The sequence below is a fragment of the Myodes glareolus genome, chromosome 8 (assembly GCF_982192425.1).
Source record: "Myodes glareolus chromosome 8, mMyoGla1.1, whole genome shotgun sequence".
NCBI lineage: Eukaryota > Metazoa > Chordata > Mammalia > Rodentia > Cricetidae > Myodes > Myodes glareolus.
The window spans coordinates 47,381,204-47,397,603 of record NC_142033.1 but is presented as its reverse complement, the minus strand read 5'-3'; the positions used below and the strand labels follow the sequence as shown (position 1 = coordinate 47,397,603).

The following is a 16,400-nucleotide window of genomic DNA, read 5'->3' as shown; positions in this document are numbered from 1 at the left end:
CAATGAAATGAATTTGTACAAAATTCTCACTGAAACTACTGTTGATGAAATATTATTCTATTTCCTTTCAGCCATTTCTGCAAAGTCAAATCTTGCCTCTGAGAAGGTATGACTATGTGGATCCGTGTAATTACAAAATTTGATATGTGTGATCCGGGATGAAAATATTCTTGCAAGTCCCTGATTGGTCCACAGGGGAAAGATGGACAGTAGTTTTGGAGAGCACTATGGTTTATATGGGCAACCGTGAGCACATGTGGAATGGAGACTTACTCCCCGACCAGCTGCAGGCTCAGGACGGTGCCATCAACATCATCGGTCACTAAAAACAACTGTGAGAATTACATGGGACTCATCACACTGGACAATGACTGTGAAGTGCTGACCACACTCACCACTGACACTGTGAGCATCCTCTCCGTGACCCATGCTGTCCAATCCAAGAAAGGACAAGATCACCTTCTGCAGTGGCATTCGAAGCAGTCCATATGATTCTAAAGCACTGGCAGGGCAAGGATCACAAGATGATCCCCATCTCCTTTGTGGGTAACCCCAGGGAGGACAATGAGAAGGATCTGGGGAAACTAGGCGATACCCCATACAGAAAAAGTGAATGCTGACATCATCAATTTTGTGGAAGAGGAGGTGGACTCAGAGAGGCTGATGGCCTTTGTGAACACTCTGAATGGCAAGCATGGAAGTGGATCATATCTGGTGACAGTGCCTCCAGGGCCCAGCTTGGCTGATGCCATCATCAGTTCTCTTTTTCTGGCTGATAAAAGTGGTGCCATGCTGGGTCTCAGTGCCAGTGACTTCAAGTTTGGAGTAAATGCCAGTACTGATCCTGAGTTGGCCATAGCTCTTCGTGTTTCTATGGAAGAGCAGAGGCAGTGGCAGGAGGAGACATGGCCGGCATTGGTAGACTGTACAGCCAAGGCTGGAATTGCTAGCTCTTGGACTGAAGACTTGACAATGTCCTCCTAAAAATGACTACGGAGAGCAGGCATTTGGCCTTGCTGGGCTGGGCTTCCTGACCTAAGCAGCATGCCTAAGAAGGAACAGGATGCCTATGCCATGCAGATGCCTCTGCAGGGAGCAGAATTTGGCCAAGCAGAGTTACTTGACATCGAAGCCAGCTCACTCACGGACACATCTTACCCAGGCAAGAAGAAGGATAGCTATTATGTAATGCAAGACCAAAATTCCTTCAGAGTGTCCTAGAGAACTTTCCAGGTGGGGATCCCAAAAATAAAGCAAATGGAAATACAACGGATTCTCCAGTCCAGCATGCCACCAAGGATGGCATAAAGGACAAGAAAAAGGAAAACAGGAAGTGAGTCTTCCCAGGGGACTGTAAAGACCAGGTTGGACATAAACTAAGATGTGCTGTCTGCAGCTTTTACAGCCTGAATAAAACTTGAAAGTTTCTCCTTTAACTTAAAAAAGATAGAAAATGGAAAGAAAGGAAAGAAAGAAAAAGAACATATTCTTGCAATGATATCGCCATCAAGTTTCTATAATAATAAAGGTTACTTAGATTGAAATAGTTATTATTGAGTAAGTATGTTCTTCAAGGCACTATGATTTACAATAGTAATACAATTTTGCTTCTTGAATTACTTAATTGAAATTAAAATGATAGGAATACACATTGCTGGAGAAGATATGTCACTGGGTAAGGCTTTCGTATTACAAAACCCACTCCATTTATCCAGGCTTTGTCTTTTGTATTACCAACCAGTTCCCAAATAACCACACAGCCCTATTACTAGTTTTGAATGCTCAGTCTTAGCATAGTTCTTTTTCTTGCTAGCTCTGTCAGCTTAAAATGTTTATCTACATCTTTGTTTTGCCTCTGGTCTTTATACCTTTTTTTTACTTTATTGCTTGCTGGCTGGTGACTGCCTGATTTCTGGCCTGGGTCTGTCCCTTGTTCTCTCTTGCTTCTTCTCTTCTACTCATTCTGTTGTTCTTCTCTTGAGCCTAGATTTCTCCTCCTATTTATTCTCTTTCCTTGTCCACCCCACCTATTCTTCTCTGCCTTGCTATTGGCCATTTATCTTTTTATTAAATCAATCAGGTGTTTCAGGAAGGCAAGGTGAAACAAATGCAATATGTCTTTACATAATTAATTAAGCAAATGCAGTGCAAATAAAAGCAATACACCTTTACACAGTTAAAACAATATCATACAGTGTAAATAAATGTAACACGTATTTGGCCAGCTAAAATAATATTCCACAATACTGTTACCAAATTCTATCTATCTATCTATCTATCTATCTATCTATCTATCTATCTATCTATATCTATCTATCTATCTATCTATCTATCTATCTAATCTATCATCTATCTATCATTTTTCTAACTCTTCCTCTGTCTCCTTCTTTCTTCTTGGCAGAATGACAAACTCTCAGCTACTGCTCCAATGACATGCCTGCCTGATTCCATTAATTTTGCCATGATGGCCTTTAACTCTAATCTTTGCACTCAAAATCTCCACATCAACTTGTTTGTTTTGTAAGTTTCTTGAGATCAGAGTGTTTTGTTACCACAATAGAAATGTAACTAAAACACAGTCTATTGCAGTGTGTGAGGGTTTTTTCAGTTATGCTGAAATTATTTCTCCTGCTATAAAGTTTGTTGAAGGGAACTTGTTGTATTTTTGTTCAATAAAGTATAAACAGAACACCACCACTGTACAACTGCCAGTCCTAATTTTGATTCCATTATGGAAATGAAAAGATACCCAGGAGAGTAAGAGCAACCAGGATTTCTCTGCTGATAGTATTTTACTCTAGGCATTATCAGAAGTAAGAGATAAACTGGATTTTACCTTATTTTTCCTTGGGATTCAGCAGCAGGATCTGAATTTGCTATTTCACTGTCAGAATTTCTACATGACTTTTCTCTGAAAACATGTTATGTCTTTGTTCCTTATACAAAGCAAAACAGTGTTATTTAAATATTAGACAAGAAACGTGTGTGTGTGTGTGTGTGTGTGTGCATGTGAGTGACTTTGTGTGGTGTGTGTGTGCATGCATGTGTGTGTTTGTGAATTATTCAGTATCTCTTTTCCTCATTCTGTCAAAAAATGTCTAGGCTTCACAATGAGTTAAATATGTATAATTACCCTCAGAATCTCAGGAATTGATAAAATTTAATGTAAAATTCAAAGTCTGCACACCACGGAAATTCTTAATTTGAATATTTGCTTCTAAGATAAACTGATTTAAAAAATAAGTCCTTGTTGCCTCCAGTAACAAGCAGATTTTGTGAGAGTCTTCTATCTCTCTTTCCATTACTTATCCTAATATTGCAATGCCCTTCAAGAGTTATTGCAATGATTGTAATAGGCAGAAAATTCTATATTTTAGATTTATAATATTAAGGCACAGTGACTAACCTAAGGGGTGTAAATTAAATAATAATGAAAAATTAGTCTTATGTCCTTGGCATGAAGCACCAAAAGCACACTATAATTAATTGCAGCTATTTTCACACAGCCCTCATGCAATTTCCTTTTTCTTCCCAGGAGTTGCTGAATCAGGCTATATAGCAAAGTTGATGTATATCTTCTGTGGAAATGAGATGTTTTAGATGCACCCTTCTCCGATGCCAGGATGGATGACAGTGTGAGATATAACCCTTTCCTGTTTAATGCAACCTGAACCAATCTACATCCTAGAAGTCATTTGATTTCTCCCCTCCGCAGTGCTATCAGATAGCAACCTGCTCTCTGGGGACTCCATTCATGCTGAGATTGCATGAGCTAGTGATTACACTGTTGAATCAGCCTGTAATCAATCTTGCATCCTACTGATCTTCTTTGGAATTTTTCTTTTGATCACCAACTAATGGGAAACACAGCATGGTAAAGAATAATGTAGTTTCATCTAATTGTAGCTCCACTGAAAAGGCCTCTGGGTACTCTTGTATTCACCTTTCAATGAGAGTGTTTATAATGCAGTCAATTTGGAAAGTCAAAACAAATAATTATTATAGAGTTAGCTTGATTTATCAGGAGTATAAATGCATCATTTTCAAAATTTATGAGTTCTCAAAACAAATGTGATTTTCTAACGTGAAAACATGCTCTTAATTCACTTTTCAATGTCATTAATTAGTCAGTCAAAGATCCTTGGAGAAGTTGTTTGTTAAACTTCATAGTTAGGTGCAACTGTCTTTGACACAGGAATTGAAAGTTCACTATCATCTTAAAGAGTGCTTCTGAGTAGAATGTACATGTGAAGAAAATGTAACATAGCTCAGGTTTTTAGCTCTTACCCACATTGGATATGAAGATCTATGAAGCAGTAATCCTGTCCACGAAAAAAATGGGCAATAAAATTGTCAGTTAAAGTAAGATGAAGATGAGTTTAATAAACAATGTTCTTTCATATCACCTATAAATGTTTTTAATTATAAATGTGACTTTGAAGTATTCCTAAGTACTTGGATTTATATATGTTTCAGTCTATGTTTTGCCAAAAAACAACACCTTGTCTTGTAAATCATTGCATAGTATTATAACTCTTCTTTTCAAGAGGCTGATACAGGGGGATGGCAAGTTTGACTTTTTGGAGCCATTGCAACTGTGTTTCAAAGATAAGAAAAGATAAATAAAACAAATAAGCAAGCAAAAGCATAATCTGTTGGTAAAGAATTGGGTGTTTAAATGTATTTGGAACTTCCCATTTTTAAAGAAATAGAGAAGACAGAAAAGAAAGATGAGTGATGTGGGATTCCCCTTTGTATGCTGTGAATGCCATTGGTTAATAAGGAAACTGTCTTGGGCCTTTGCAGGGATTAGAGGTAGGTAGGGAAAACTAAATTGAATGCTGGGAGGAAGTAGGCAGAGTCAGAGAGAAGCCATGTAGGCCCACCAGAGACTGACACTGGAACTTTACCTGGTAAGCCACAGCCATGTGGCGAGACACAGATTAATGTAAATGGGTTAAATTAATATGTAAGAGTTAGTCAATAAGAAACTAGAGCTAATGGGCCAAGCAGTGATTTAAATAACATAGTTTCAGTGTGATTATCTTGGGTCTGAGCAGCTGGGCAGCCAGGAAACATACAAGAGACCCTCTTACAACAGAGGAGTGGAAAAGAAAAGCAAAAAGAAAATTGATAACAACACAGAGAAAGAAGTGAAAAGAAATAAAAGGGAAATAGTAAAAGAAAAAGGTAATGAAACTTATTGCCGACACAGAAACTGGCTCTTTCCCACCAGCATCTTCTCATAAAGGATACACCAGCCAGTGTCGCAGGACTCTTCCTCTACATGTGAATGGAAAAAGAAAATTTCCAATTATTGAAAAAAGAAGCCAAAAATTCAAAAGAAAACAGGGAGACATAGATGGAAGGATTTTAATAGAGGAAAGGGAAGGGAGACATCTTTATATTATATATTATCATCCCAAAGAGGAAAATCAGACCTGCCTGGAAAAAAAAAAGCAGCAAAAACACAGTTAAAACAAGCTAATATGCATAAAATTTGTGACAAAATGGCAGTCCTAAAATATTTTTATTAATCACACTTATACTCTTGGTCCAAGATTGGCATTTATCTCTGTCAGTGATAGATTTTAGCCACACACATGCTACAAAACTTTGCAAAGAATCAAAGCATGGCTATGCACAGAAATACTTCTGAAAAAAAGTGACCAAAGTAGAAAAGAAGTTCCACGTACTGAGTGTTGTGAAATTAAATTTAATGTGTCTGAAAGATTGTAAAATCCATAGGGTTTCTATGATATGTGCACTTGGCCGAGATCATACTAACATCTACATGTGATTCTTATTTCTACTGCTTTTTAAGGTGATATCATATTTTGAAATACAGGATACATGCAAAAGCAACCCTAGTAAGTCATAAATGTGGTATTTGCATCATGTTCAATGAATTGTGAAATTCTTATCACTAAAATTTTCTAACATTTCTATTATTCTTAAAAGAAACTATACAAACCTTAGTAATCATTATACCTGTTCTCTTCCTCTTCTTGTAGAAAACTGTCTCCATAGATCTAAGATCTAAGATATGTTGTGTAAATAGAGTCACAAAAATTTGAGGTTTTAGTGATATTTCATTTGGTTTATTGTTCTCAATTTTAATCTCTATCATAATTGTGTAAACTCTTTCATTCATTTCTGTTCAAGTATTATTTTCGCTGTGTATGTACATGCATGTTCACACACATGTTTGTGTATGTGTGTACTTTAGACAATCATAAATAATGATGTTGGGAATATTTGAATAAAATTTTCTTCAGCATTTATTTCCATTTCTCTGGATATTTACCTATAATGTATGTTATTACTCAACTATATAACAATGTATTTATACTTTTCAAAAATTATCATGCTGTTTATGTTACTTTACATTACATCAACAATGATAGCTCCAGTTCTTCCATGTCCCTACCATGTTATTGTGTACTTTTTATTAAAGGTCCCATATCTCCTGGAGGTTGTATTTGTGTTCTGTGTTTGAAGTTAAACCTCTTCTAATGGCTTTATTTGCATTTATATGTGATTTTTAATTTTATGATTTTTAATTTAAACTTTAGATCTCTCTTACTGTTGCTGTTACTGTTACTATTCCTGAACATCGAACACAAGGTCTCTATGAACAGTAAACAAACACTCTTTCACTCAACGTACGCTTAGATCTCATTTGTTACAGTCAGGTTTATTTTTTTATTTTTATTGAGGTCTACATTATTCTCTGTTCCCCTCCCTGCCTCTTCCCTCCCCTTCAACCCTCTCCCAAGGTCCCGATGCTCCCAATTTACTCAGGAGATCTTGTCTTTTTCTACTTCTCATGTAGATTAGATCTATGTATGTCTGTCTTAGGGTCCTCATTGTTGTCTAGATTCTCTGGGATTGTGATTTGTGGGCTGGGTTTCTTTGCTTTATGTTTAAAAACCAATTGTGAGTGAGTACATGTGATAATTGTCTTTTGGGGGTTTGGTTACCTCACTCAAAATGATGTTTTCTAGCTCCATCCATTTGCCTGCAAAATTCAAGATGTTGTTCTTTATTCAGCAGTGTAGTACTCCATTGTGTAAATTACCACATTTTCCTTATCCATTTTTAAGTTCAGGGGCATTACAGTCAGGTTTTTAAAAGCATGCACTATCCAAATCTTTTAGCTATTTTAACTACTTTTTGTAGTTTTCAAATTAAAATATAGTTAGTTCAATTTCTTTTCTAACCCTTCCCATGACTTCTAGCAATAATCTCTCTCAAGTTCATGACCTTTATTTCTGTAACTGTAGAATCCCTAAATATTTACATTTACCCTACACTATCTGTGTTACATCTATGTATATAATTTCAAGGCTGACCATTTGCTATTGGACAAAATATATGGCAGCTCCTTCTCTGGGTGGGGGAAAAGATTTATGCTGTTCTGCACACTGCTTAGTTGTCTGTAGTTTTTGTCTAAGATTAAGGCCTCATGAGACTTCTTCATTCCATGTTAGCATCTACAAAAGGGTCATCATTTTTCAGGACTCATGTCTTAAACAATACTTTATGAATGCCTTGAAAAATTAATTCCCATCTATTTTGAGCATATTAATTCCTCTTCCCCTAATTCCTTTCATGTCTCTCCTCTCAACCTCCCATCATACCTGTCTTAACTTTGAGATGTTTTTCCTCTCCTGACATTCAAGTTCAATTTGTATTATCCAGTCAGGGTAAGTAGTAGGGCCTGAACAGGACTATTTTCTCTTTTCTATTCCGTATTACTGCAATTTGCCCTAATATCAGTATTTCTTGATGAAGGATTCAATGATTTGATTCAATATTTTATTCAAAGAGTTTTATAGTCATATATTTTAAATTTATACATAGGAAGCAACTTGAAGCCAAGAGCATTCATTTAATCCCAGGATTTGGGAGCCAGAGAAAGGTGGGTCTCTATGAGTTTGAGGCCTGTTTGGTCTACAGTCTGAAGACAGACTCCAAAGCTACAAAAAACAAACAAACAAACAAACAAATAAATGAAAGAAGCACCTTGCATTAATTACTGGTATGATGTGAAATGAGATGCCAACGTCATTAATTTGCATATAGATGCCCATATGTTCCCAGATATATATTTTGAAAATGTTATTCTTTCCAGCTGTTTGGCATTGAGAAACTTGTGGAAATTTTAAAATGTTATTTCTTAAGATTAATTTTCTTCTATAGATCTACACATTAATCTTCTATGACTCCCACTATCCTACACTTAGTAGGTTGAATCAGTTAGACTAAGAGTAAAGGGCTAGTCATGCTACATAGTGATTCAAGGGAAGCCTGGATTAGATAAGACGCTTGAAAAAGTAATACATATAATGTAATGTGGCAGAGATAGAGTTAATATTTTCTGTTCCTCCTAGGATCTGTGCTTTTTGGTAAGTGCTGTACTTTTGTGAATTAAATGCTACTGTTATTCTTGCTGATGTTGACTGACACGATGCAATGGAGTCATATTGGTATAATGTGTTAATTCTATAGTCTTATGCTAGGTTAACTTAGTATAAAGTTAATGACTGAATATATTTTCCTCAATTGCCATAAAACTATAAATCTTTTAACACTTACAAACTGGCATTAATTGTACATGCATAAACAGTCATCTACATAAACACAAATATGTATATTCATATTATATATACACACACAACATTAAGATAGGAATATCTTTTTCTTTTGGGGAAAAATCTCATGGTGTATCTTGGTTGATATTTAATACACTATGTACTCTTTGCTGGCCTCCAAATCATGTTAACCTTTGTTAGCATTCCACATTATGAATACATAACTTGGAAAGCTTGTACAGCTTAAGAGAGATTACATTAAGCAAGAAATTACTTGATCTGCTGGCCTCTACGTAGGAAGTATAGGATAATGGGAATCAAAGAAAATAAATGTATAGATCATTAGAAGATAAATAAATGCTAAGAAATAAGCTTTTACAATTTTCACAAATGTTCTAATACCATATCACTAGAAAACAATAGAATTTTCAAAATATATAGCTGGGACAAATAGAAATCTATATGCAAATGAGTGTTAATGCATCACATTCCACACCAAACCGGTAATTAACTTCATTTAACTTTTTCCATATGTACTACTATGAACTCAATCATGACAGTGATTGTTTCTCTCTTTCTATGTATATTTATCAGACTATTTTTTTAAAGATTTCTTAATTATTACGTATACAGTGTTCTGCTTGTATCTATACCTGCAGGCCAGAAGAGGGTGCCAGATCTCATTATAGATAATTGTGAGACACCATGTGGTTGCTGGGAATTTAACACAGGACTTTTGGAAGAGCAGTACCTGCTTTAACCTCTGAGCAATCTCTCTAGCTCTCTCAGAATATTTTTAAATATGATAATATTCAAAACCTAGCTTACATGGATTGGTACTTGAGGAGAACATATACTTTCCTTATAAACACTTCTTTTTCTTCTCTTTGGTTTTATGTGTAATAGGAGATTATATTTTAAAATGAATTTTATGAATGAAAATTTGGAATAAGTCAACTAACACACCTTATGTGTCTCAGTAGTATGTGAGTTTGTAGAAGTGGTTTTACTGCCTGAACAATTATTTGATGATGAAACATAGATACAAGACTACAGAGGCAGTGCTCACTTCGGCAGCACATATGCTAAAACTTGGAACGATACAGAGAAGATTAGCATGGCCCCTGCGCAAGGATGGCACGCAAAATCGTGAAGCATTCCATATTTTTATATAAGAAAACTTCCCCAACCTAAAGAACGATATCCCTATGAAGGTTCAAGAAGCATACAGAACGCCGAATAGACTGGATCAAAAAAAAAAAAAATCCCCTTGCCATTTAAATATCAAAACACAAAACATTCATATTAGAAAAAGAATATTAAGAGCTGCAAAGGAAAAAGGTCAAGTAACTTATAAAGTAAACCTACCAGACTTACACCGGACTTCTCTATGGAAACCATGATAACCAGAAGGTCCTGGATAGAGATACTGCAGAAACTAAGAGACCATGGTTGCAAGCCCAGACTACTATACCCAGCCAAGTTATCATTCACAATCAATGGAGAAAACAAAATATTCCAGGATAAAAACAAATTTAAACAATATGTAGCCACAAATCCAGCCTTACAGAAAGTATTAGAAGGAAAATCACAAACCAAGGAATCCAACATTGCCAATACTGCCTACAATAACTCAGACAACTAGCAACCCTTCACAAGCACATCTCAAAGAGGGGAAACACACACTCTACTACCCCCCACCCCCAAAAAAGGAAAATATCCAGAGTCAGCAACCACTGGTCATTAGTATCACTTAATATCAATGGACTCAATGCACCAATAAAAAGCGCAGACTTAGAGATTGGATACGAAAACAGGATCCAACATTCTGCTGTTTACAAGAAACATACCTCAAACAAAGACAGACACCTACTCAGAGTAAAGGGTTCAAAAAAGGTTTTCCAAGCAAACAGACCTAAGAAACAAGCGGGTGTGGCCACTCTAATATCTAACACAATTGACTTCAAACTAAAATCAATCAGAAGAGATGGAGATGGACATTTCATACTCATAACAGGAACAATTCATCAGGAGGAAGTCTCAGTCCTTAATATCTATTCCCCAAATATAAAGGCACACACTTATGTAAAAGAAACACTTCTAGAACTCAAGGCAGTCATCAAACCACACACACTAATAGTAGGAGACTTCAACACATCTCTCTCACCAATGGACAGGTCAATCAGACAGAAACTTAACAGAGAAATAAGAGAATTATTGGAGGTATTGAATCAAATGGACTTAACAGACATCTATAGAACATTCCACACAAATAGGAAAGAATATAACTTCTTCTCTGCACCTCATGGAACCTTCCCGAACATTGACCACATACTTGGTAACAAAGCAAACTTCCACAGATACAAAACAATATTAGTAACCACCTGTGTCTTGTCAGATCACCATGGATTAAAGTTAGAATTCAACAACAATGCTACCCCCGGGGAAGCCAACAAACTCATGGAGGCTGAACAGTCAACTACTGAATCATCCCTGGGTCAAGGAAGAAATAAAGAAAGCCATTAAAATCTTCCTTGAATTTAATGAAAATAAAGACACAACATACTCAAACCTATGGGACACTATGAAAGCAGTGCTAAGAGGAAAGTTCATAGCACTAAGTGCCCAATTAAAGAAAATGGAGAAAGCACACATTGGCGACTTAACAGCACACCTGAAACTGTAGAATAAAAAGAAGCTGATTCACCCAGGAGGAGTAGACAACTGGAAATAATCAAACTGAGGGCAGAAATCAAAAAAATAGAAACGCAGAAAACAATCCAAAGAATCAATGAAACAAAAAGCTGGTTCTTGGAGAAAATCAACAAGATCGACTACCCACTATCCAAACTAATCAAACAACAGAGAGAGAACATGCAAATGTATAAGATCAGAAATGAAAAAGGGGACATAACCACAGACACAGAGGAAATTCAGAGTATCATTAGATCTTACTACAAAGGGCTGTATGCCACAAAATTGAAAAATGTAAATGAAATGGACATTTTTTTAGATAAGTACCATATACCAAATTTGAACCAAGAAGAGGTGAACAATTTAAATAGACCTGTTTGTCGTGAAGAATTAGAAGCTGTTATCAAAAATCTCCATACCAGAAAAAGCCCAGGACCAGATGGTTTCAATGCCAAATTCTACCAGAACTTCCAGGGAGAGCTAACACCTATACTTCTTAATGTATTTCACAATATAGAAACAGAAGAGTCATTGCCAAACTCCTTTTATGAAGATAAAGTTACTCTGATACCAAAACCACACAAAGACACGACCAAGAAAGAGAATTACAGGCCAATCTCATTCATGAATTCATGAACATCGACACAAAAATTCTCCAGCAAAAAAAAAAAAAAAAAAAAAAAAAAAAAAAAAAGTCCAGCAGGGTCAGCTGGACTGGGACTGAAGGAGCCTGTGATTGGGCTGGATTCTCTGAATGTGACTGACATGGGGGCTGACTGGGAGGCTATTGATAATGGCGCTGGATCTTGTTTAGTCTGCATGTGCTGGCTCTCTGGGATCCTGGTCTGTTTGGATGCTCAGCTTCCTGGACCTGGAGGGAGTGGGGGAGGAACTTGGACTTCCCATGGGGCAGGAAGCCCTGACTGCTCTTGGGACTGGAGAGGGAGGAAGAGAGGGAGTGGGGGGAATGGGAGGGTATTGAGAGGAGGGGAGGAAGTGAAAATTTTTTTATAAATAAATGAATAAAAAATAATAAAAAAAAGACTACAGAGGCAGGAAAATCAATGGTGATATCATGGCAAGAGGCCAGAAGGAAAAGTATGTACCTTAATGAAAATAATGCTTTACTAAGTAAATATTCATGGCCCCAATTCCTGGTATCTGTCATTGACATAATATTAGATTAGTCATACTCCTCCATACATGTTATTCACAGTCTAAAGTAAAAGTAATACAGAAAAAAAACTAAAACAATTTGGTGGTAGTAAAAAGATGAGTGTAAGTAAATTTCTGGGGACTCAAAATTGATTTCATAAGTTCATTAGTATCCTGACCAACACATTGCAATGGTGATATTATTCTCCATTACATAGACAATTAACTTCTATTATAAATCTTAAGATTGCATTACCTTTGCTAACTACACTTCACTGGTGGCTTAAATTAAGCAGGAAGAAAGGAGTTAGTTGATTTGTCTCTTTATATTTATATTATTTAAATCTAATAAGGTGTTGGATAGTTCTCACTTCAGTTCAGGGATTTAAAATTGTTTTTAATTATTATATTTATTAATTGCACTTAGTTAAATTAAATTTAAATAATTTTGTTAAATTTAGCTTTCAGAATATTCTATTATATTGTAATGAAATGTTTATTAAATATAATTTTTCTTATGTTAGTTTTGTTATGTTAAATTGACACAAGCCATAATCATTTAGGTAGTGGAAACCTCACCTGACAAAATACGTCTTCCAGATTAGCCTGTCGGCAAGAGTGTGGTGCATTTTCTTGATTGATAATTGACATGTTGTGGGGGGATCCCTCAGGTCTAGGCTGGTAACTCCTGCGGACTTAAGAAAGCAGGATGAACAAAAAGAACCCTGTTGTCTCTGCTTCAATTACTGTGTCCAGATCCCTGTGTTAAATTTTTCCTTGACTTCCCTGGATAATGACCTACGTGCTATAAGAAGCAATAAATCCTGCTCTCCCTGAGTTGATTTGGTCATAGAGTTTAACCACAGCAATCAAATCCCAAAGACACTTTCCTTGTTCTTCTACAATAGTTTCATTATCAAAGATTTATTATAAAGTCATTCTAATTTGAAATCAAATTAAAAAGGTCTGTCTAAACAGAATTCTCAACACAAGAATCTCAAGTGTTCAAAAGACATTTAAGGAATTGCTCAACATCCATAGTCATTAGGGAAATTGAAATCAAAATGATTATGATACATCTTATACATGTCAAAATGACTGATTTCAAAAACACTGATAACTGTTAATGCTGAAGAGGATATAATGTAAAATAAATACTCCGTCACTGCTGGTGGAAGTGCAAACTTTTACAGTCACTTTGAAAATCAACATGGTCGTCTCTCAAAAAATTGAGAATTAATCTACCTCAAGACTCAGAATTTTTTTTCTTGGGCATGTACCCAAAGGATGTTCAATCATTCCACAGGAACACTTGCTCAACTATTTTCATAGCAGCATTATTCATGATAGCCAGAACCTGGAAACAACATAAATGTCCCTCAGCTGAAGAATGGATGAAGAAAATGTGGTACATTTACACAATGGAGTATTCAGCTGAAAACAAAAGAATGACATTATGAAATTTGAAGACAAATGGATGGTCTTAGGAAAAAAGATCATCCTGAGCGAGGGAACTCAGTCTCAGAAAGACAAATATGGCAAGTATTAACTCATAAAACTATACTAGATGTAAAACAAAGGATAACAAAACTGAAGTCCAGACCCAGAAAAGCTATGTAATAAAAAGTACTCTTAACAATAGTGGAGAGGAAACCTGAACCGGTAATCTACTCTAACTTTCATCATAGAACATTTATTCAGTAACTGATGGAAGTTGATGCAGATATACACAGTCAAGTACTGGACCAAGTTCCAGGAGTTAGTGGAAGAGGGGGAGTGGGGATGATATGAGCAAAGGAGATCAAGAGCATGACGAGGAAACCCACAGAGACATCTGACCCAAACACGGGGGCGCTCAAATACTCTAGAGCTACAGCTTAGGAGCCTGCATGGGATCCGAATGAAGCCCTCTGCATGTAAGTGACAGTTCTGTAGTCTGATAAGTTTCTGAGATTTCTGGGGTGGAACCAGGATGTGTCCCTGGTGCATGAGCTGGCACTCTGGAAACTGTTCCATCTTATGAGATGGCTTTTTCAGCCTGGATTCATGGGGGAGGGGCTTGGTCCTGCCTCAATTGAATGTATCAGGCTTTGTTTACTCTCCATGGGAGACTGCACCTTTTCTGAAGAGTGTATCTAGGGAGGGTTGGGAGGAGTTTCTTGGGGAGTGAGAGGGAGGGGAAACTGTGTTTGGTATGTAAAATGAATAAAAAATGAAAAATCTGTCAATTTATTTTTTCTGAAAAGTTCTCAGATATTTGTATTTTATTCTAAAAATTTTGATGTAAATTGAAAAGTAACAGCAATTTAAAGACAAAGAAACATAAACTAAATTTCAGTCATGGTTCTCGTATTACACTATGGAGAATATATTTTAAAGAATAGAACCTCTTCATAATTTAAATGGGTCAATACTGCCAATCTTGTTCAATTGTTTTCATAAGAAATTGTTCTGATTAACAACCGATTAGTCTAGATATTGCCATCATAGCCACTCACAGATGTTTAATATTAGCATTAATTCTATAAATTTTATATATTATATTATATAAGGTTATTGATTATTATTTTTTAGCTCATTGTGCTGGCCAGGTATTTTTATTTGAACACTGATATTGTCAGTGCCAATGCTAGCCACAGATCAATATTGCAAGCTATATTCTCCCAACTGGAGCATTCCCTCAGACAGGGAATGAAGTTTAAAAACACATGAACTTTGGAGATCACTAGTAGGCTTAGCAATTATGAACACTTACTGCCTTTCCAAAGCACCAGAATTTCATTTCAAACACCCGGGTCAAGCTCTAATCTCTGCTGTGAACTTATGTTCTCTTCTGGAATCTACAGGCACCAAGAGAAAGATGGTATACACTTACATAGACACATAACTATAAAAAGCAAATAAAACTAAAAACAAAATAAACTCAGGTAGTTAATAAAATTTATGAGATAAGGTTCTAGACACCCAAGAAAATCACAGGATACACACAACTTCCACTCAAAGTAACATCAACATTAAACAACTGAGGAACCATCGAGAATCTTTAGTTAGAACTTCCTTTTTTTGAGATGGAAAATTCAAGCTATTAGTTTTTGTGTGTTTTCATTTACTCTTGAGTGGAGTTTTTGATAATACGATTGTTTTGGAGTTGTCCTAGCTCCTGTAACTCCCATAAGCTTTTTGCTTTGTTAAGCTAGACTTTGGAGGAATAGTTTCTTTTATCTACCATCAGAAACTTTTTTTTTTTATGATTTAAAATATTTTTTATTTTTTATTTTTTTTATTTTTTATTTTTTTAGTAAATTTTATTAAATTATAAAAGTTTCCATTTCCGCCCCCCCTCCCAACACCCTCCCCCTCCCCCCACTCCCCTCCTCCTTCCCCTCCGTCCCCCAGGGCAGTCAGGGTTTCCTGCCCTGTGGGAAGCTGCAGCTCCCTCCCCCTCCCTCCAGGTCCAGGAAGGCAAGCGTCCAAACAGACTGGATCCCCAAAATCCAGCATATGCAGAGGAAACAGGTCCCAGTGTCATAGTCAATGGCTTTTCAGAAAGACCCCGGGCCAGCCACAGTCAGAGAATCCGGCCAAATTCCGAGAATCTGGCTAGATCACGTCCTCGTTCAGTCCCAGTCCGACTGGCCCTGGTAAATTCTCATCAGATCCGTTCCCTTGTATCAGTGGGTGATAGCATCCCTCGCAGTACTGATTTCGTCTTTCATGTTCCTCCTCCTTCCGCTCCCCCTCCGGACCTCGGGGGGCTCAATCCGTTGCTCCAATGTGGGCCTCCGACTGCATAGCCGTCCTTCGCCAGCCTAAGGATCTATGGTGATAAGCAAAATATACATCAGTATGGTCATGGGCCACGGCCGATTCAGGCACCCTCTCCTCTGTCCAGAGAGCAATCTGGGGGATTTCTCCTTGGACCTGGGATCCCATATATAATCAAGTCTCCTGTAA

At 36.6% G+C, this 16,400-nt stretch overlaps 1 non-coding gene and 1 pseudogene across 1 annotated transcript; both read left to right on the top strand.

Annotated features, from left to right (window-relative positions):
- The first annotated feature begins 215 nt into the window (after positions 1–215).
- On the top strand, positions 216–1,337 carry LOC125387586 (26S proteasome non-ATPase regulatory subunit 4 pseudogene; annotated as a pseudogene).
- An 8,321-nt stretch (positions 1,338–9,658) lies between these two features.
- Positions 9,659–9,766, top strand: LOC148121165 (U6 spliceosomal RNA). The gene has a single exon (XR_015738658.1). It is a non-coding gene; the product is annotated as a U6 spliceosomal RNA (small nuclear RNA).
- Positions 9,767–16,400: the final 6,634 nt, after the last annotated feature.